The sequence below is a fragment of the Triticum aestivum genome, chromosome 2B, assembly GCF_018294505.1.
Source record: "Triticum aestivum cultivar Chinese Spring chromosome 2B, IWGSC CS RefSeq v2.1, whole genome shotgun sequence".
Lineage (NCBI taxonomy): Eukaryota > Viridiplantae > Streptophyta > Magnoliopsida > Poales > Poaceae > Triticum > Triticum aestivum.
Genome location: NC_057798.1, coordinates 604,383,141 through 604,407,103, shown reverse-complemented (window position 1 = coordinate 604,407,103; position 23,963 = coordinate 604,383,141). Strand labels below are relative to the sequence as shown.

The 23,963-nt window shown below is 45.5% G+C and overlaps 1 long non-coding RNA gene across 1 annotated transcript; it reads right to left on the bottom strand.

Annotated features, from left to right (window-relative positions):
- Positions 1-285: 285 nt before the first annotated feature.
- On the bottom strand, positions 286-6,471 carry LOC123046256 (uncharacterized). Its single transcript, XR_006422047.1, has 5 exons — positions 5,528-6,471; positions 5,327-5,437; positions 4,332-4,400; positions 1,299-1,334; positions 286-712 (listed from the first exon to the last, which is right to left on the bottom strand). It is a non-coding gene; the product is annotated as an uncharacterized lncRNA (long non-coding RNA).
- Between the last annotated feature and the right edge of the window lie 17,492 nt (positions 6,472-23,963).

Genomic DNA, 23,963 nt, shown 5'->3' with positions numbered 1-23,963 from the left:
ATCTTTCTAGTTTTGAACTCACCCGACATTTTTTACATTGATCTTTATTAGTGTTTCTTTATTTTATATTGCATGATCATCATGTTCTTTTCACACTGGGAACTTCCTGTGTATTCTTTTTAAGTTCCTTTTTATTCTAAACATCTTGTTTTCTCACCTTTGATCTACTGAATTTTTATTTTCTTTTTATATTGAGATGCCACAAATATTTTTTTCTTTTCTTTTTTGCAGACATTCATTTGTACTTTTTAAACAATTATACTTGGGACTACCACAAAAAATATAAGCAGGTGTACAAAAGCAAACAACATTAGTACACAAGCAGTGTGGTTCAAATTAGTCACTTCAGTACACAAGCAAATATTGTTGATCTATCAGTAGAATACAAGTAAAAGCAAACTAAACCATGTCAATTTCAGTAGCACACACAGAGCTTTTTTTTTGAACTGATGATAAAGCACATGGTGAACGTCTACACTTAGTGTATGTTTACTCATACAACCATGGGAGTATGCTATGTTCACATCCTTTTCTGTGACTTTTTGCTATGTTTGAACTTTTTTTTGATGGAAGGGCGTGTCACCTGGAACATCTTCTCGCTGCCTTCTCTTCCTGCAAAATAATTCTAGTACTTCGTGTTGACCTAACACAACACAACATCAGCGGCAAAGGCCCTGACCCCTGAGTAGTCCAGCATCTACATCTCCCCCTTCTACTTTTGAAACCAGAAAAAATGAAACAACTCGTCAGTACATGAAGAATGAGAGAAAAAAAGTCAAAAAGAACTTAAGCATCCTGCAACTACTTCTGCAATTTATACTAATCCCTTTTGCTCAATGCTTGAAATGCCGTATAATAATTAAGAAATAGAAAGGAAAGTGGTGAGAGCTTTTGATTGAACTTTCAACGCTTTGTCTTTTGAACTTATATGAACTGATTAGTTCTTTGTTTAAAAAAATCTAAATACAATGTTCCTAATCTGCAATAGAATATATATTTTTCGGGGCAAGTGAAAACAATGAGACACCGAACCCTCTCTCTAACACACACAGAACTGATGGTAGAATACATAGTGAATTGCTAATAATGTTTTTGATTTTCTCGTATAGAAAACATGTTCTTTTCTTCTTATGATATATAAAATTGAACTATATATCCGACATGATCGAAACTTTTCCCATGTTTCTCTATGGACTGAGGAAAGAATACATAGTGAAATAACAATTACCAGTACTAGTCTTGGGAAAACTTGGACTGAAATAGTACTACTGAAAGAACCATTGGAAAATGGAATTTACCTTCAGCCTCGACGGTGAGCCTCTCAAGATCATGATCTGCAAGGAAAAAAATGGAGCAAAATAGGTAAAAAAATCATACAAATCAGATGAACTATCACATGCAATAGATTATTTTCTTTCTTTCAGGAATAAGAACAAACACCCATGGGAGCACAAAATGGAAGCCATCCGCAAGTAGATGCAAAAAATATTTGCCAAACTAGCAACATGGAGCCTAAACCAACAGAATGGTCTTGAACTGTAATGCATCACCCATTTTTTGGATCCATTTGAACTAAAAGGGAGCTCCTTTTTTCACCCGCAGGATGAATTAAAAAAAGCACACAATGTTGATCTGGAGAACCACCATATGTCGAACTGAACATACACAAGAAAAGGACCGGCAGCAAATGTCAATATATAAATTGATGTTTATTGCAGGTTTTTGGGAATGAGATTCATGTTTTGTAACTACATTAAATTTCTAAATATGTGTACTGCTCCATAAGAAATGTTATTACTACATATGTCCAGACTATATAGCTTCTATTTGACAATAAAGAAACATCAAAAGGATGGTTGAAGTTCTTTTTAGGCATATAAACATATAGCTTGAGAGCAACAGGAATAGTACAAGTTCTCCGATGCAAACTGAACAAGGTTTACCAAGCATAAGAACAAAAAGGTAGAGTGCACCCAATTTGTTCAGGCCTCTTTTCCTAAACTTTCGTGCATGCTAGATTTAACAAGCGAGGATCCAATGATCAAAATATAAATTTAATCACACCAATTAGTAGAGAGAGACGTATAAGCACAAACACAGTCAATCTTTGAGAAGACAGATAGGCATTCTGTACTGTTCTGTCCTACAATGCTGCTATGAAAATGAAGTCTCAATTATATCACGCTGCAGATTTCTCCTACGATGAAAAGCACATGCAGCACCACACTAGGTTCGGTACCAGCCTGCCTCTTCTCGCATTGCTCGGCCTATTTGTCATGACAAGCGAGCGCCAATGGCGGCAAGGAGCAGAACTTATAGGCTCAAAAACGGCAAGGAGCAACTCGCACCCCTGCCATTTCATCAAACAGGTGCTGGGCACCTTGACTTCTGAACTTTCATGGTCTTTCAAGACGAGCAAGTGCAATTTTTCATGGAACCAAACTTCTGAACTTTTTCCAAGACACTCTTTTGAACATGTGGCGGCGTGCACCAGTGCCGGCAAAAGCTCGCTCGTAAAGGAGCATGGCAGGAGGTGCTCGGACGGATAAGGGAGGAAGAGTTGTACTGGTGTGAGCCCCTTACCTAGACGGGGACCGGAGGAAGTAGTGCATGCAGGTGGCTAGGCCTGTGTGTAGAACATAGCTTTTTTTGTCTTGCAGTCCGTCCAACCTCCCTCGTGGTGCAGTATAGAGAGAAACAAATTAGCGACAGAAAAGAGCAGTAGACAGGAAAGAGATGTATGTACTGCTGCTGTTCTTTTGTTGAACCGCAACTGAATGTCATAATGTAGAGAAATTGGAGAAGAGGTTGCGTGTCAGCGGTGGATGCAGAAGACCGTGAGTGCGCAGCTGGAGAGGGGGGGGGCGTGGAGGCAGCACGCTGGGGAAGGGGGTGTGGCGATGACGCGTCGGGGAGGGTGGTCATTGTGGCGCCGGCGTCCGGCGGCGCCCGTCGACGCGGGGGAGGGAGGCGATGTCTGGCGGCGCGGGGGAGGGAGGTGGCGGCTGGCGGCGCGCGGAAGGCTGTGTGGGACTATATTTGTAGTGTCTGAATAAGTTCAGTAGCTGCTACCACGCACACCTACTCAACTGCTTCATGCCACCCTTCGTGCACACACACAACAGCCACCAATTAGCATGCACAAATTCATGTAAAAAGAACAACAAGTTCATGTACAGTAACATTACATGTTCACAGCAAAACCTAAAAAGATGTGTACTTTGAAATACTTCATTTTACTTCCCAAATACTTCATTTGTTTTGAAATATGAACTTCCATATTTATTTCCGTAGAACTTATTATGTTTTCCCTCCAAACTACAAGAACATGATTAGTTTACTTACCCACAAAATATTTTATTCAAATACTTTCTGTTTTTTTATAAGAGAACTGATGGAAATCTTCACAGTGCACTTCGGTAATTTATTCAAGGTGAACTGATGTATTTGCAATACATAGTTACATACTACATCAAGGTGATATCTCTGTACTTACAAACTTTATGGAAGGTGAACTCATAAATTTTCTTTTTGAACTTTGTTTCTTTTTTCTTCGAAGCGGTACCAATTTAAACGTACACGAAATGAACCTCCTAGCATTTATTTTGTAAACTTTTCTCAAGGTACACATGTTTCCCTAAATTTGCTAGTGGATTTTCTTCTTTATTTTATGAGAAAACTTGCACATATAGATCTTCTTTACAAAATTATATAAATCATGGCAGCATTATCATGCTGAGATGAGTTACCTAATAGATCATGGCAGCATTATCATGTATTTATGAGACTACAATATCTAACCATCAAGCCTGAGCATTATCATGCACATTGTCTTGTACTGCAATATCATGTAACACTACATTTTTCATCAACTCGATATTCATCAGTACTAGTATGATTTGGACAATAAGTTGAGATTAGTAGCAGCACGCGCAAGATATGCAGTCCTGAAAATAAAGTGTACAAACTTTCTTAGTGACTGTAATTGAACTTTCAAGCACATTTTTCTGTAAAATTTACTTTTTTTAACCGAATTGAACTCTATTTATAGGCGAACCTTCCCTGTAGATGCACACGAACTTAATTTTGTGTTTGCACCTAGACTACCAACATGAATAAGCTATGATCACAGAAGAGTTGTATAAACTCCACAAATAACAAGAATCTTTTCTGTCAAATGGATCATACAAAATATTAACCAAAAATCATTTTGTATACACATTATCCTGATATCCCATAAGCCATTTTGTGTACAACATCATTATCCGGCATAACCACAAGCACTTGTTTGTGCTATAGGAAGATGGAAGCACAGAATAAATTTGACTTACCAACGGGAAGTAGATGTACTAAAAAGCAACCAGAAGATGAACTTGTGAATCTTGCTTTTTTGCTACATCCTGCAAAAAAAATAGTAAGTTGAATTATTAGTAGTGATCCATCGATAATAGTTCAATCCCACCCTATGCTTGAGCGCACTAGAACTGACAACAAACCAATGTTCAATCAAAAGTTCAACCAGGCCGAAACTTGAAACAGGCCAAACCAGTAGTTGATAGGCAACACTACATTGTTCTCTAACACTCACAGGGAGAAGAAATTAGACAGCATCGATAGCAAAACATGACACTAGTGAGCCGTGAAAGAAAAAAATCATCCAGAAAATGACCGTTCTCCTAGGTCGAAATTAGGGTGTACATGTTCTCGAAAAATAGGAGAGGTTGCACTGACTTTTTAAGTACGGTGGAACTAAAGGAACTGATTTTCAGAAACAGGAGGTGGATTGAACTGAAGGCGCTGGTGAGGGCGTTCGAGGACAGGTGGACGCTGTGGTGGGGGCACAGGCCGCCATGGACGACTACAGTTGAAATGATAAGAGGGCAGGAGCTGTGTCACGAGATCCTTCACCATTGCTCAACATCACCAACTTGTGTTCTGAACGCTCACAGTCGAAACAAGTAACATGTAGTACTGCTCATAAAATTAAGTGCAGATAACTTGTCATTCATTTTATTTTTAGAAGGTTTAGATGCCTATGACTCTAGCACTGGGTGTACCTAAAATAATGGTGATTTTCATTCGACTCCAGAGCAACAAACGGTGCTTGTTGATCATACCATTCTTATGCTTCAACTTCTTTAGTGATCATGTTCGTGTCTTTCTGGTTACTGTGAAATCCATGTTGTTGCTCGACAACAAAACAGAGCATGATTTATTTCAGCGAAGCAAAAGTTGGCTGGAGTTTTTTTCTTTCCTTGCATCTAGACATATTTATAACTAGCTATAACATGGGATATTCTATCAGACGCAGAGCTTTGCAGTTTACCTGATGATGAAATAGTAAGCTTGCTGAACAGAAAATCACACCAAACGTGAACTGATAATCACACAAAAGGTGAACACCTTCAGTAAATGAACTCTACTAGATCGCTGCCTCCTAGGCAATCGAAAATAACATCAATGTTAGAGCTAAGGACTGAGGTAAATTTTGGTGAAAGCCGGGCACGAATCACTTGACACAGCGTACCTCGGCCTGGTCATCTTGTACAGGTGAACGGACAGGGGTGGTGGGTGTGAACGGCCAGATCGCTTCGGCGGCGGAGCCCCACTGGGAGGAGATGGCGTGGTGTGGGAGCGAGGGGAGATGGGGCGCTGCGGCGGCCGGAGCTTGGGGATGTAGGTGCGGTGCGGCGGCCGGAGCTGGGGAAGATGGGGGTGGGGCGGCGGCAGGAACCTAGGAGGAGATGGGGTTGAGGCAGCTATGGAAGCAGGGAGGAGATGGGGGCGAGCGGTGGTGAGTGCGGGAGGAAGGTCGGGGCCGCGGTGCGCATGCCGGGAGGGGGAAGGGGGTGGGGACGTGCTTGGAGGAGGGAGGCGCAGGGACGGAGGGGCGCATGCTAGGAGGAGGAAGGATGCGTGGGGATGGCAGCGCGCGTGCTAGGAGGAGGATGTTGGCGCGGGGCGGCGGCGCGCATGGCAGGAGGAGGAATCATGCGCGGGAGCGGCGACGCACATGGCTGAGATGAGGAAGAAGAGCGGGGCCGGTGGCGCACTCGGTCGGGAGGAGGAAGAGCGGGGTCGCCGGCGTACTATGACGAGAAATGCGGCCACGAGTTTGGGGGGATCCAGAGATTGAGGGAAGAGGTCATGGGGAAAGTGGTGGGGTAGTGGCCGGCCGAGGCGCGCTGGGGAGGGGGGCGGCGGTGCTAGGCAGGTGGCCGGCGGCGGTGCGCTCGATGAGGGGCACGACGGCGGCGCGCTCGTGGTGGTGGGATCGGGTTGGGGGAATCGTTCGCGACAAGGGGTCTGGGAAAAGAGGAGGTGAGCCCGTTGGCGGGGAGGCGTGCGGACGGGCCGGCCGGGGGCAGCGAGTGGGTCGAGCGACCCGTCATGGCGCCGCGGGCTCCCTCGATCCGGCTGCCGCCGTCGCTCGCTCGCCCACGACGGCTGCCTCCGGTGGTAGGAGGCGGGCCGGATTAGGGCTGGGCCAGTCCTGGACGCGTCGCGCCTTATAGGGGGCGAGGGTAACAGAATATTATTATGTTACCCTCGCCCCCTATAAGGCGCGGCCGGCCCAAAAAAAGAAAACTATCCTGATCCCCCCACAGATCCTTCTTACCCCGTGCCCACCGTCGCCCGACCTCCTCCCCACCGCGCCGCCGGCCGGCCTCCTCCTAGCGCGCTGCCGGCCGGCCTTCTCCCCCTCCCGCACCGCCGGCCGGCCTCCTCCCAGCGCGCCTCCGGCCGGCCTCGCCTCAAGCGTGCCGCTGCGACGGCCCTCGCCGCCACCAGCACCACCTCCTCATCCCTGTGAGCCCACGCCCGTCACTCCTCATGACCCCCGCCGCCTCCTTCCCTCCTACACCGGGCGCCGCCCTTACCTTGCGCCGACAGCCGCCCTCCCTCGCGCCGGCAGCCGCCTTCCCTCGCGCGCCGGCCTCCTCCACCCCCATGCTCAGGCCGCCTTCCTTCCTCCGCTCCGGTCGCCTTCCTTCCTCCGCTCCGGTCGCCTTCCTCCTCGCGCGCCGGCCTCCTCCCTACCCCGCGCTCTGCCTGCCTTTCTTCTCGCGCTCCGGCCGTCTTCCTCCCCGTGCTCCGGCCGCCTTCCTCCCCGTGTTCCGGCCTCCTTCCTCCCCGCAATCAGTCCACCTCCCTCCCCACGCTCCGTCCACCTTCCTCCCCGAGATCCGTCCGCCTTCTCCCCTGAGATCCCACGGCCGTACCGCCGTCGGCCAACCCCTCCATCTGTAAGTAAGGGCACTTGGACGCCCTCCACGCCGGGGTGGCCCTGCTAGCCATCAGCGGGGGAAGCGGGGTAGCTGCCATGGCGGGGGTGAAGACGAGTTCGTCCTACCTTGCAATTAAAAATATTGATCAGTACGAGTTAAAAGTGGTGGTCCGTTCGGAATAAAGGAAATGACAAAAATTCAAATTGTAAAAGTTCAAGCAAAAAGAAACCCCATGCAATTCAAATGGTAAAAAGTACAAGTCGTAAAATTAAAGAAGTTCAGAACATCATTGTAAAAAAAATTGAGTTAAAAGAAAACATGCGAAACATTTTCCTCGAGTTCAAAACACGCCGAGACACGCGACAGCCACCCCAGTTCGGGCGTAGTAAGTACCTCAGTACGAGTTAAAAACGGTGGTCCGTTCAAAATAAAAGAAATGGCAGAAATTCAAATTGTAAAGTTCAAGCAAAAAAACCCATGAAAATCCTGCTTAATAAGTACCTTAGTACAAGTCGTAAATGAGAGAAGTTCAGAACAATGTTGTCAAAAAAATATTGAGTTAAAAAAAAGAAACAAAAGAAACACATTTTGTTTTTGAATAAAATATCATTCAGTTCGATGATACAAACCATACAAGTACAGGGACGACGATACAGTAAACCGTTGAAAACTTACGAGAAAAATATTACCCAAAAAACAGAGCAAAGTCTAGTTAGTGAAAACACGCTTAGTACAAAACCATGCAAGCATCAGTATAAGTACCCTTTTTCGGAACCATTCAAAATTACTCTACAAAAAATAGCTCGGTACAAACATACACATATATCAGTACGACTACTCTGTTTTTCAGACGAGAAAACTGCAGGATCCGTCATGCCGTATTCAAAATTACTCTTAAACGGTTTCGAAGTAGAGAAAACGTTCAACATGATTAAGTTTTGCATTTTCGATAGCTATCCAACGGTATATTATTTGCCATATTTCGACAAACTTTTTAAAAAAATCACGTTCAAAATCAAATTTGACCGTATTCGAACTCGTTTTTAAACCGTAAGGAATTAGAAAAACATTTTTATACGCAAAAGTTGCACATTTTCCATAGATTTCCAACGCCATATCATTTGCGTCAATCCGACAAACCGTTTGCAAAAAATCGCGAAAATACTTTTCTCCCAGAATTTCACCGTTTTTCAAATTACTTTTAAATCATATAGAATTAGAAAAAACAATACATATATGGAAGATGCGGATTTTCACCAGCTTTCCAACGCCATCTTATTTGCTCAATTCCGACAAACCGTTTGAAAATTGAGAACAAAATACGATTCACGTTTTCAGTTTTGAAAAAAATTGGTTTTTTCAAAACTGCTCTTAATCCATAATTATTTTGCAAAAACGTTCAATATAATTGAAATATGGTTGTCAAGAGCTTTCCAGCGATATATTACACGCCCCGTTCCGACAAAAAAATTACAAAAGGTTTTTGAACTAAAGAAGACGATCCGTTAAACACAGCTGAAAGCATCAGTTCAACCACTTCAAAAACATCAGTACAACCACCTGCAACCGTTAGTTCAAAAAGGGTAACAGAATAGCCCATATATATATATATATATATATATATATATATATATATAGAGAGAGAGAGAGAGAGAGAGAGTAACACTATTTTGATCGTGGGATCAGAATAGTTATTCTGATCATGATCAGCCCTATAAGGACGCGATGGACTTGTTCCCGAACTCGACCAAACAAGAAAAAAGGGCCTGGCCGGCCCACCCCCTCCCGCACCACCTCTGCCCGATCCACCCAACCACCTCCCAACGGCGCCACCGGCCCCCAGCACGTCACCCGCTGCCGGCACCCACTCCCCCCGGCCCGACGCGCCTCCCGGCGCCACCGGACCCTCGCATCACCGCCGGATCCTGAAATTTCGCGCGCCGCCAGATCGCTGGAATCCCGTGCGCCACCGAGACCAAGCATCACAACGCGACACAGCCACCCCTAGATCCCTGTGCTTTGCCACCGGCCAAGGATCCTCCCAGGAAACCGACGACGGCAACAATAGTGCCTCAAAGCTCCACTTCACGGCGCCACCAAGTGCCTGCATCCCTGCGCGCATGCAACCTACGATGGGGCTCCCGCCTTCCGCCTCCTCGTGGTTGTCCCCTCCTGCTCGCTCCTTCCGCCTCCTCTCGATGGTGCTCCACTGCCGCAGCACCAATGGCGCTCGTCGCCGTTACACTCCGGCCATTCAACTACGCGCCCCTGGAGGTTCACAACTGCAGTGCCTCCTGAATACCACTACTGCCATGCATCTCACCCCACTAACACATCCTTGCCCCGATGTACTGCATCTCAGTCAAACCCAACATCGTCTATGTTTTTATCTGAATGCAAACAGGAGGAGCTGGAGTATGTAGAGCAGAACAAAATCTTCTTCCTAGAGATGTCGGCATGACAACAAAGACGTTGGAGGATCCTGGGTGGTGAGCCGGCGCTATTTTTCTGTGAAAAATGAAGTTAATATGGCTCAGAAAGAAGAACGAGTACATGTCAACTTCATTTGGCATTTTCAAGTCTCAGTACAAAAAGACCTTTCAGAAAAAGAAGAAATTGCCGGCTGCTCCTCTTGTTTGATGTTCAGGTGTTTAGTTGTTTGCTGCTTTGTTCTCACTAATTTTGCTCAAAAAGTTCCAGAGTCCTATGTGCCACTGGTGCTCGCTACCTGCGTGAACATAGGGAGGAAGAAGGTCACCATCAGGCAGGGGAGAAGATCACATGAGGTGTGGAAAGAAGGTCAGGCTTCAGAACGGTCAGTATGATATTAGTGCTATTTTTGGGGTGCATTTCCACATGGGGATGCGATCTCACTTTCTGTGTATGTTTCTCATCGTCTGCGTCTGACCCACACGTAAAACTGCAGGGTACAACCGGTCCTCGCCCGTGCCATTGATGTGCCTGTCTCCCCTGAATGAGCAGTAGCGCTTGTGTGTAGCTCTTCATCTATAATTCTATCTCCCTGTTTGTTTTTATGCTTTAACCTTTGAAAACAACTCAATGTATGAATTGCACCTCTATTGCTGATGCGTGTACAATTGTCTCCTAGATGAAGCTCAATGTGTAAATAATATGGTCTTTTGTTTCAGTGGACCTCACATATTTTGGTTTTGTGCGTATGAGACCTGATTTTTTTGTTCGTGTTAAATTTAGAAGAACACTTATTGTCGTGGAATTGTCACGTCAGATGTCCTAGTGAAAGGACTTAATCGTGGAGCCATAGCAACTAGGAAGCTTGAAGGGGTTAGTTGGGACAAGAGACACGAGGGGTTTATACTAGTTCGGCCCCTTACGATGAAGGTAAGGCCTACGTCTAGTTGGGCTGATATTGCTTGACGTTTCGATGACCAGGGAGCGAGATACGCTATGCCTGGTTCTCGATGAGTTGTTTCTTACCCTAAGCCGCCAGCGGGTCGTCCCCTTATATACACTGGTGGACGCCCTGCGGCCTACAGAGTCCCGGCCGGCTCATAGACAGTGTCCGGCTCGGTGACTAGTTAAGTCTACCTTATGTTACAAGTCATATTATCATGACGGTTTACCACTATGGGCTTTAAGCGTCTTGCGGGCTTTAGACCCTTTATTGAACCGCCATCTTCATGCTTGGTCTTGGGCTTCTTTCTGATGAGTCTTCTTTGCATAACCCGGCCCCTCCTGGGCGGCTTACAAATAGTTATATCCCCAACATTAGGCCCCAGATTGATTTGAACCGGTTCATATCAATCTTAAAATACCTTTAAAAATAAACCTTCAGCCTTCTGCCTGTGTAAAGGCTTTTAACCCGCCATGACATCATCTTCTGGATCCGTGTTAGCCCATCGTGACGTCATCTTCACTTAACTTCATATTTTACTCCGCCATATCCTCTAACGGATCTTTGCTTTTACTGACCGTTCCGAAAACCGAGGCGTCGGGACCGCTGGATAATGATGTTTTGTCTCCTCGTTTCTCGCGCCGTCTCAGTCGGTCTTCCCTTATAAATAGGTTCAACCTAGGTCTTTCATTCTCCCCCTTTCGGTCATCCTCTTCCTCTCGCTGTCTCTCGGCTACTTGAGCTCCGTCGCCGCCGCCGTGAAGCTCCTCATCTTCACCGACTCCGGCTGCTACATCAACCTGATCCCGACCAGAAAAGACAACAACGGCGGACCTCTGCAGCCAGTCTGCATCTGTGAGTTCCCCTCTTCCCCTGTTTTTAGATCTGCATTAAGGCTTCTTCAAGTTCGTCGGCGTTCGTAATAGCCTGAGTCAAACCCTTGATAGTTTTTACCTCCAATGCCCCCTTTTGATCTTCAGATAATGTAGAAACAGTTACGGTGGTTATTTTGCACCCGTTTCTAACTGCAAATAGATCCCTTTCTGTGTACAGAAGCCTTGTTTAGCACTGATGAACTTATCTGTACTAGATTTAGGTCTAGAATTTTTTTCTTTCTGTGCACCTGTTTGATCCAAAATAATATCCGCCAACTGCGAAACCTGTTTCTGTTAAGCCCATTTAACTCTAGCGGCCCTCATTGCCGGTTTAAAATAGACAACATTAATTGACAGCCTTGCCAGCTCCTGGCAACTTAAAATATCTTTTAACTGTTACTAATTCCCATAGCGGCTTAGGCAACCAGATATAGTCAACCATATGTCATTAGGCCCCTTCTTAAGCCGCCATCTTGTTTAAACTTAAAATGTTTTCCTTCGGGTTAAATTTGAACTGGAACCTCTTATTTTGTCATAGGCTTCAATTTACGTAATGGCACCCAAGGCTCCTAAAGCTCCCGTGACCTGCAACTGGGTCAAATCCACTGTTACAGAGAGCATCTTGTCTGATTTTGTGAAATCCGGCCATCTTCCCAAGACGAAGGAGGTCATGTCTTATCGTGCTCCTAACCCGTCAGAGGAGAAGACTCAACCCAAAAAGGGGAGGTAATCGTGTTTACTAATCACATGAATCAGGGCTTCGCTCCACCCGGTTCAAAATTCTTCAGGGATGTTTTGCATTTCTTTGACCTCAGACCTCAAGACATCGGGCCCAATTCCGTGTCAAACATTTGCAACTTCCAAGTCTTCTGCAAGGTGTACCTTGGAGAAGAGCCCAATATACTTTTATTCGGAGAGATGTTCTATCTAAACTGGCAGAATGAACGTGCCAACGGGCCTAGTCTTGAACTTGGTGGCATCTCGATTCATTGGCGGAGAGACTGCCTCTTTCCTTATGCTGAACTGCCGAGTCACCCAAAGGATTGGAATCAGACGTGGTTCTACTGTCAGGACACTTCTCCGGCTAACGAAAACCCTCTGCCCGGCTTCCGCGCCCTGCGCCTTGAGTCCAACCACATGCTGCCGGATAAACTGACTACTGTTGAACGTCTGCCACTTGCTCCCACCATTAGAAAAATCAAAGCTCTTATGGGAGATGGCTTAGACGGCATCGACCTGGTCCGAGTCTGGATTACTTGGCGAGTGCTTCCGCTAAGCCGCCGCCCCGGCTTAAAGTGCACTTACTCCGGCGAGAAAGATGACCCACTGTGTCATAGCCCCGATGACTTACCAGAAGATGTGGTGGAGGCCATGATCCAATCGTTGTTGAAAGAGGGCATGGTGATTAGTAATGCCTTTGGCTTACTTCCCTTCTGCAAGAAGAACCCGACCCCTGCTGTGAGTCACCAACCTCAATGAATACTCTTTACTATATTACATCTTGCTTTTACTCATAACCCCTTATCATTTTTCACAGGCCGATGACAACTTCTGGAAGGTCAAATATGACCATGAGGCAGCCAAACAAGCCAGAGCGGCAAAGAGAGCTGAAAGGAAAGCCGCCAAAACAGGAACTTCAAGGAAGAAGAAACCAAGCGCTTCGGATTTACTCAAATTGGATGACACTTCTGATGATGAAGAAGAGGTAATCCTTAACTCTCGTGACTCTTTTGTCATTATTTTATTGACATTCCATCCTTTCAGGAGGATACGGGGAACAACCAAGCGATTGATGAAGAGGTAACTATAATCTCCTCCGACTCAGAGCCTTTGCCAAAGCAAAAAATCCGAAGGGTGACCCGGAAAGTAAGATTTTCACATCCTCTAGCTTATCAAGATCCTCAATTTCTTTTGAAGCAACAACAATTTTAAAGTTAGAGGCAGACCCGGAACAGCAAGGATGTAGAGCTTTCCTCCGGCTTACCAGACGTAACCAGGAAGCATCGGACTAAGGTTATCTCCGATTTATGTTCTGTTTTCCCTTTGGCGGGTTTATTTCGCCAACCTCTCAATTCATCTGACTCTAATTATCAGGATACCTCTCCTTCCTCCGGCGAGTCTATGCAGTCTAACATGTCGGCTTTCAAAACTGCCCCCGGGTATTGTAATTTTGTTTACCTTATGTTTTACCTTACCCATGCCTTTGTACTCATCCTTCTGCCTTTAACCACAGCGTGCAAGTGAAGCCCAGTAAGAGGGCAAAAAAGAGTAAGCCGTCCCGAGACCCGGTCGTGACTGAACCGGAGCTTGGGACAACTGCTCCTGATAGTTCTACCCATCAGCCGCCACCTAAACCATCCTATGACATTCCAGCACCAACCTCTGATCCACCCGCCGAAGACACTCTCAACAACTCTGATAACCCGGAAGCTCCTAGCCCGGTCAAGACAATTGATCTAGACATTAAGATTCTGAAGACTCACTTTGTTGAGCCAGGGCGACCCACTGTCCTTGCCAAGTGCTCTGCTAAGGAGGAACTTCTGGAACGCCGAAAGGCCAAGCTAGATATTGTTGACTATACTCATTTAAGTATTGGAGATATAGTCTCTGGCTATCTCAATCAAGTACATAGCAGCCGTGACCTGGAAATTGGCATGGTGAAGCAAATACAACAAAAATCTGAGGTATGACTTATGCTACTTTTCTGAATCATACTTACTGTATCATCCCCCAAGTCTATTGCTTATGAACAAATATGCTGTAGACTTAGAAAATTGCTTAACACTGATTTATCCGGTTTTTGAAAGAAGATATTTAACCCGGTTGTAACATGATACTTTAAACTTGCGATACACATTAGCCCCCAAGTGTCAAGCATCTTTGCTTGCAAAGTGCTTGAGACTTAATTTCCATGAGACGACATTGTAAGTTAAAATTCTTCAGCACACATTAGCCCCCAAGTGTCAAGTATCTTTGCTTGCAAAGTGCTTGGGACTTAATGTTATCTTACCATGACTCTGATAATAACCCGACATTAAATGCAGACCACCATAAGTCAATTTGAGTCGTAGATGGCTGACTTGAAGAGCCGCCTGGCCGCTCAAGAACTTGAAATTCAAAAGGACAACTCCAAATTTGAATTCAGTGTCTCTGAACAAGAGAAGCTGAAGGAGAATTTTGAGGCAGAGAAGAAAATCTGGGCTGATGAAAAGGCTTCACTGGTGACCCGGGCTGAGACGGCAGAGGCATTACTTGCAGAAGCAACAATGGAGCTGTCCGGCTTAAAACGCCAGATATCTCAAATGGTCTCAACAATCTTTGGTAAGTTACCCATATAGACTTTAAACCTTGCAAACTTCCTTTCAATGATTACTTCAATTGTCAGCTCCAGCTCACCTTATGTTTAATAATGCAGGCCCTAGGAGCACAAACCTCAAGCAAAACATGTTGATCAAGCTGAAGGCGGTTTATACTCTTGTGGAGCAGCTCTACACCGGGTCACAACGTGCTCTGGCCGTTGTAGCTTTATCAGATGACGTTCCTCACCTCCTGCAAGACATGCTGAAATGGCTTGCTTCACTACCTCAACGGATCCATGATCTAAGGTGGGCGTCCGCAAGAGCCGGTGCCGTAGCTGCATTGAGCCGGGCGAAAGCATGGATTCCGAAACTAGACCCGGCCGACCTCGCTCTTGGATACCCCAGTCTTAAAGAAGATGGGACCGTATTTGATGGACATGACTTCACCGCCTGTGCCACTCTTATTGGGAATGATACTGATCTTACCAAGTATCAGTCAGGCTATGACAACGAGAATCGGAGAATCCCAACACCTCCCTATGAGGAAGTCAGCCTGATCCCTCCAACTCGTAAGCATACCTTTGCCCCTGAAGTGGACCCAGCCGGTTTAATAGATGATGAAGCTGAGTTTGAAGCCTTGAGCGGCATTGACTGGGCCTCGTCAACTTTCCAAGACAAAGCAGCCGACGGAGAAGCGGAGAAGGATAACCCGGAGCATTCAAGCCAACCAAAGCAGTGAACCGCGAGGCGTTTATGACTTTGCAAAACAATGCTTCATTATTCAGACTCGGGAAGTCTTGTAATAGGGTAGAAAAAACCTCTTCAATTTTGTCATGCCTTCGCGCATGTTTATGGCGCTTAATACTTTCGTAAGCCGCCATTGCTATATACTTCCAGCTTATATTGATCTTTTATCTCCTTGATGTTACATTTGCTTGCCTTAACCTGCATATAAAACAAGAAAAATTCCCTTGGTGGTTTATCGCATCGGGGGTCACATAAGGTATTGATAACCCAGAGTGCGAACCAACACATCATATAAAGGCCAGGCTACGATTATAATTGTTAAACATAATCACAATAGTATACCTGCAATCCTTTTGATGATCTCACCTGCTTAAATGATTTACACCATGCGGGTAAATTCAACTCCTGAAGGTTGGAACATATAATGTTCATGTTGGGTAACGTAGCAGAAATTCAAAAATTTCCTACGAGTCACCAAGATCTATCTATGGAGAGACTAGCAACGAGACAAAGGAGAGTGCATCTACATCCCTTGTAGATCGCTAAGCGGAAGCGTTCAAGAGAACGGGGTTGAAGGAGTCGTACTTGTCGTGATCCAAATTACCGGAGATCCTAGTGCCGAACGGACAGCACCTCGACGTTCAACACACGTACAACCCGGTGACGTCTCCCATGCCTTGATCCAGCAAGGAGAGAGGGAGAGGTTGAGGAAGACTCTGTCCAGCAGCAGCATAACGGCGTGGTGGTGATGGAGGAGCGTGGTATTCCAGCAGGGCTTCGCCAAGCACCGCGAGAGATGAGGAGAAAGAGAGGTAGGGCTGCGTCAGGGAGAGGTCGAAACTCTTATGTGTGGCAGCCCCAAAACCTCAAGTATATATAGGGGAGAGGGAGGGGGCTGCGCCCCCTCTAGGGTTCCCACCCCAAGGGGTGCGGCAGCCCCAAAACCCATCTAGGGTGGCGGCCAAGGGGGGGAGAGGGGGAAACTTGCCCCCCAAGTAAGGTGGAGGCGCCCCCTCCCCAAACCCTAGGCGCCTTGGGCCCTGGTGGGGGGGCACACCAGCCCACTTGGGGCTGGTCCCCTCCCACACTTGGCCCATGCTGCCCTCTGGGGCCGGTGGCCCCACTTGGTGGACCCCCGGGACCCTCCCGGTGGTCCCGGTACGTTACCGATAGCACCCGAAACTTTTCCGGTGACAAAAACAGGACTTCCCATATATAAATCTTTACCTCCGGACCATTCCGTAACTCCTCGTGACGTCCGGGATCTCATCCGAGACTCCGAACAACATTCGGTAACCACGTATATCTATTCCCAATAACCCTAGCGTCATCGATCCTTAAGTGTGTAGACCCTACGGGTTCGGGAACCATGCAGACATGACCGAGACGTTCTCCGGTCAATAACCAACAGCAGGATCTGGATACCCATGTTGTCTCCCACATGTTCCACGATGATCTCATCGGATGAACCACAATGTCAAGGACTCAATCAATCCCGTATACAATTCCCTTTGTCTAGCGCTATTGTACTTGCCCGAGATTCGATCGTCGGTATGCCGATACCTTGTCCAATCTCGTTACCGGCAAGTCTCTTTACTCGTTACATAACACATCATCCCGTGATCAACCCCTTGGTCACATTGTGCAAATTATGATGATGTCCTACCGAGTGGGCCCAGAGATACCTCTCCGTCAACCGGAGTGACAAATCCCAGTCTCGATTCGTGCCAACCCAACAGACAGTTTCGGAGATACCCGTAGTGCACCTTTATAGCCACCCAGTTACATTGTGATGTTTGGTACACCCAAAGCATTCCTACGGTATCCGGGAGTTGCACAATCTCATGGTCTAAGGAAATGATACTTGACATTAGAAAAGCTTTAGCATACGAACTATACGATCTTTGTGCTAGGCTTAGGATTGGGTCTTGTCCATCACATCATTCTCCTAATGATGTGATCCCGTTATCAACGACATCCAATGTCCATGGTAAGGAAACCGTAACCATCTGTTGATCAACGAGCTAGTCAATTAGAGGCTTACTAGGGACATGGTCTTGTCTATGTACCCACACATGTATATGAGTTTCCTATCAATACAATTATAGCATGGATAATAAACGATTATCATGAACAAGGAAATATAATAATAATAACTAATTTATTATTGCCTCTAGGGCATATTTCCAACAGTCTCCCACTTGCACTAGAGTCAATAATCTAGTTCACATCGCCATGTGATTAACATTGACAGGTCACATCGCCATGTGACCAACATCCAAAGAGTTTACTAGTGTCACTAAACTAGTTCACATCATCATGTGATTAAGACTCAATGAGTTCTGGGGTTTGATCATGTTTTTCTTGTGAGAGAGGTTTTAGTCAACGGGTCTGCAATATTCAGATCCGTTTGTACTTCGCAAATCTCTATGTCATATTGTAAATCCCGGTTCCATGCTCCACTTGGAGCTATTCCAAATGGTTGCTCCACTATATGTATCCGGTTTGCTACTCAGAGTCACTCGGATAGGTGTTAAAGCTTGCATCGAAGTAACCCTTTGCGCCGAACTCTTTATCACCTTCATAATCGAGAAACATGTCCTTATTTACTCCAAGGACAATTTTGACCGCTGTCCAATGATCCATTCCTGGATCATTCTTGTACCCCTTGACTGACTCATGGCAAGGCACACTTCCGGTGCGGTACACAGCATAGCATACTATAGAGCCTACGTCTAAAGCATAGGGGATGACCTTCGTCCTTTCTCTCTCTTCTGTCGTGGTCGAGCTTTAACTCTTAACTTCATAGCTTACAACTCAGGCAAGAACTCCTTCTTTGACTGATCCATCTTGAACACCTTCAAGATCATGTCAAGGTATGTGCTCATTTGAAAGTACCATTTAGCGGTTTTTGATCTATCCTCATAGATCTTGATGCTTAATGTTCAAGCAGCTTAATCCAGGTTTTCTATTGAAAAACACTTTTCAAATAACCCTATATGCTTTCCAGAAATTCTACATCATTTCTGATCAACAATATGTCAACAACATATACTCATCCGAAATTCTATAGTGCTCCCACTCACTTCTTTGGAAATACAAGTTTCTCATAAACTTTGTATAAACCCAAAATCTTTGATTATCTCATCAAAGCGTACATTCCAACTCCGAGATGCTTACTCCAGTCCTTAGAAGGATTGCTGGAGCTTTGCATACTTGTTAGCGTCTTTCAGGATTGACAAAACCTTCTGGTTGTATCACATACAACCTTTCCTCAAGGATATCGTTGAGGAAACAATGTTTTGACATCCTATCTGCAAGATTTCATAAATCATGCAGTAATTGCTAATATAATTCCAACAGACTCTTAGCACCGCTACGAGTGAGAAATTCTCATTGTAGTCAACTCCTTGAACTTGTCGGAAAACATCTTAACGACAAGTCGAGCTTTCTTAATGGTGATACTTACCATCATTGTCTGTCTTACTCTTAAAATCCATCTGTACCCAACAGCCTTACGAACATCAAGTATTTCTTCCAAAGTCATGGATCCTCTCTCGGATTTTATGGCCTCGAGCCATTCATCGGAATCCAGGCCCACCATCGCTTCTCCATAGCTCGTAGGTTCATTGTTATCTAGCAACATGACCTCTAAGACAGGATTGCGTACCACTCTGAAGTAGTACGCGTCCTTGTCGACCTACGAGGTTCGGTAGTGACTTGATCCGAAGCATCATGATCACTATCATCAGCTTCCACTTCAATTGGTGTAGGTGCCACATGAACAACTTCTTGTGCCCTGCTACACACTGGTTGAAGTGATGGTTCAATAACCTCATCATGTCTCCACCATCCTCCCACTCAATTCTTTCGAGAGAAACTTTTCCTTGAGAAAGGACTCGTTTCTAGAAACAATTACTTTTGCTTCCAGATCTGAGATAGGAGGTATACCCAACTGTTTTTGGGTGTCCTATGAAGATGCATTTTATCCGCTTTGGGTTCGAGCTTATCAACCTGAAACTTTTTCACATAAGCGTCGCAGCCCCAAACTTTTAAGAAACGACAACTTAGGTTTCTCCAAACCATAGTTCAAACGGTGTCGTCTCAACGGAATTACGTGGTGCCCTATTGAAGTGAGTGTAGTTGTCTCTAATGCCTAACCCATGAACGATAGTGGTAATTCGATAAGAGACATCATGGTACGCACCATATCCAATAGGGTGCAACTATGATGTTCGGACACACCATCACACTATGGTGTTCCAGGCGGTATTAATTGTGAAACAATTTCCACAATGTCTTAATTGCGTGCCAAAGCTCGTAACTCAGATACTCATCTCTATGATCATATCATAGACATTTTATCCTCTTGTCACAATGATCTTCAACTTCGCTCTGAAATTACTTGAACCATTCAATAATTCAGACTTGTGTTTCATCAAGTAAATATACTCAACATCTACTCGAATCATCTGTGAAGTAACAACATAACGATATTTACTGCATGCCTCAGTACTCATTGGACTGCACACATCAAAATGTCTTACTTCCAACAAGTTGCTATCTTGTTCCATCTTACTGAAAACGAGGCTTTTCAGTCATCTTGCCCATGTGGTATGATTTGCATATCTCAAGTGATTCAAAATCAAGTGATTCCAAATGATCCATCTGCATGGAGTTTCTTCATGCGTATACACCAATAGACATGGTTCGCATGTCTCAAACTTTTCAAAAACGAGTGAGTCCAAAGATCCATCAACATGGAGCTTCTTCATGCGTTTTACACCAATATGACTTACATGGCAGTGCCACAAGTAAGTGGTACTATCATTACTATCTTATATCTTTTGGCATGAAAATGTGTATCACCACGATCGAGATTCAATAAACCATTCTTTTTAGGTGCAAGACCATTGAAGGTATTATTCAAATAAACACGGTAACCATTATTCTCCTTAAATGAATAATCATATTGCGGTAGACATAATCCAATCATGTCTATGCTCAACACAAACACCAAATCTCGATGGTAGAGGGAGCGTGCGATGCTTGATCACATCAACCTTGGAAACACTTCCAACACATATCGTCAGCTCACCTTTAGCTAGTCTCCGTTTATTCCGTAGCTTTTATTTCGAGTTACTAACACTTAGCAACCGAACTGGTATCTAATACCCTTGTGCTACTAGGAGTACTAGTAAAGTACACATTAATATAATGTATATCTAATATACTTTTATCGACCTTGCCAGCCTTCTCATCTACCAAGTATCTAGGGTAATTCTGCTCTAGTGGTTGTTCCCCTTACTACAGAAGCACTTAGTCTCGGGTTTGGGTTCAACCTTGGGTTTCTTCACTAGAGAAGCAGCTGATTTGCCGTTTCATGAAGTATCCCTTCTTTCCCTTGCCCTTCTTGAAACTAGTGGTTTCACTAACCATCAACAATTGATGCTCCTTCTTGATTTCTACTTTCACGGCGTCGAACATCGCGAATAGCTCAAGGATCATCATATCTATCCCTGTTAAGTTATAGTTCATCACGAAGCTCTAGTAGCTTGGTGGCAATGTCTTTGGAGAAACATCACTATCTCATCTGGAAGATTAACTCCCACTCAATTCAAGTGATTGTCGTACCCAGACAATCTGAGTACAAGCTCAACGATTGAGATCTTCTCCCTCAGCTTGTAGGCTAGAAAACTCGTCGGAGGTCTCATACCTCTTGACATGGGCACGAGCCTGAAAATCCCAATTTCAGCTCTTGGAATATCTCATATGTTCTGCGACATTTCAAAAATGTCTTCGGTGCCTCAATTCTAAACCATTTAACATTACCGAACTATCATGTAGTCATCAAAACGTGTATGTCAGATGTTCGCAACATCCATAGACCACGTTCGAGGTCTAGCACACCGAGCGGTGCATTAAGGACATAAGCCTTCTAGTGTCCGCATAATTGCTACTGTCAACTTTCAACTATATTTTCTCTAGGAACATATCTAAAACAGTAGAACTAAAGCGCGAGCTATGACATAATTTGCAAAGGGCTTTTGACTATGTTCAGGATAATTAAGTTCATCTAATGAACCCCCACTCAGATAGACATCCCTCTAGTCATCTAAGTGATTACATGATCCGAGTCAACTAGGCCGTGTCCGATCATCACGTGAGACGGACTAGTCATCATTGGTGAACATCTTCATGTTGATCGTATCTACTATACGACTCATGCTCGACCTTTCAGTCTCTTGTGTTCCGAGGCCATGTCTGTAGATGCTAGGCTCGTCAAGTCAACCTAAGTGTTTCGCATGTGTAAATCTGGCTTACACCCGTTGTATGTGAACGTTAGAATCTATCACACCCGATCATCACGTGGTGCTTCGAAACGACGAACTTTCGCAACGATGCACAGTTAGGGGGAACACTTTATTGAAATTTTAATGAGGGATCATCTTATTTACTACTGCCGTTCTAAGCAAATAAGATGCATAAACATGATAAGCATCGCATGTAATCAAAAAAAGTGACATGATATGGCCAATATCATTTTGCTCCTTTTGATCTCCATCTTCGGGGCTCCATGATCATCATCGTCACCGGCATGACACCATGATCTCCATCATCGTGTCTTCATGAAGTTGTCTCGCCATCTATTATTTCTACTACTATGGCTAACGGTTTAGCAATAAAGTAAAGTAATTACATGGTGTTGTTCAATGACACGCAGGTCATACAATAAATTAAGACAACTCCTATGGCTCCTGCCGGTTGTCATACTCATCGACATGCAAGTCGTGATTCCTATTACAAGAACTTGATCAATCTCATACATCACATATCATTCATCACATTCTTTTTGGCCATATCACATCACATAGCATACCCTGCAAAAACAAGTTAGACGTCCTCTAATTGTTGTTTGCATGTTTTACGTGGCTGCTCAGGGTTTCTAGCAAGAACATTTCTTACCTACGCAAAAACCACAACGTGATATGTCAATTGCTATTTACCCTTCACAAGGTCCCTTTTCATCGAATCCGATCCGACTAAAGTGGGAGAGACTGGCACCCGCTAGCCACCTGATGCAACAAGTGCATGTCAGTCGGTGGAACCTGTCTCACGTAAGAGTACGTGTAAGGTCGGTCCAGGCCGCTTCATCCCACAATACCGTCGAAACAAGATTGGACTAGTAACGATAAGCATATTGAACAAAATCAACGCCCACAACAACTTGTGTTCTACTCGTGCATAGAAACTACACAATAGACCTAGCTCATGATGCCATTGTTGGGTAACGTAGCAGAAATTCAAAAATTTCCTATGAGTCACCAAGATCTATCTATGGAGAGACTAGCAAAGAGAGAGAGGAGAGTGCATCTACATACCCTTGTAGATCGCTAAGCGGAAGCGTTCAAGAGAACGGGGTTGAAGGAGTCGTACTTGTCGTGATCCAAATCACCGGAGATCCTAGTGCCGAACGGACGACACCTCCGCGTTGAACACACGTACAACCCGGTGACGTCTCCCATGCCTTGATCCAGCAAGGAGAGAGGGAGAGGTTGAGGAAGACTCCGTCCAGCAGGAGCACAACGGCGTGGTGGTGATGGAGGAGCATGGTATTCCAACAGGGCTTCACCAAGCACCGCGAGAGATGAGGAGAAAGAGAGGTAGGGCTGCGCCAGGGAGAGGTCGAAACTCTTATGTGTGGTAGCCCCAAAACCTCAAGTATATATAGGGGAGAGGGAGGGGGCTGCGCCCCCTCTAGGGTTCCCACCCCAAGGGGTGCGGCAGCCCCAAAACCCATCTAGGGTGGCGGCCAAGGGGGGGAGAGGGGGAAACTTGCCCCCCAAGTAAGGTGGAGGCGCCCCCTCCCCAAACCCTAGGCGCCTTGGGCCCTGGTGGGGGGGCGCACCAGCCCACCTGGGGCTGGTCCCCTCCCACACTTGGCCCATGCTGCCCTCTGCGGCCGGTGGCCCCACTTGGTGGACCCCCGGGACCCTCCCGGTGGTCCCGGTACGTTACCGATAGCACCCGAAACTTTTCCGGTGACCAAAACAGGACTTCCCATATATAAATCTTTACCTTCGGACCATTCCGGAACTCCTCGTGACGTCCGGGGTCTCATCCGGGACTCCGAACAACATTCAGTAACCACGTATATCTATTCCCTATAACCCTAGTGTCATCGATCCTTAAGTGTGTAGACCCTACGGGTTCGGGAACCATGCAGACATGACCGAGACGTTCTCCGGTCAATAACCAACAGCGGGATCTGGATACCCATGTTGGCTCCCACATGTTCCACGATGATCTCATCGGATGAACCACGATGTCAAGGACTCAATCAATCCCGTATACAATTCCCTTTGTCTAGCGGTATTGTACTTGCCCGAGATTCGATCGTCGGTATGCCGATACCTTGTTCAATCTCGTTACCGGCAAG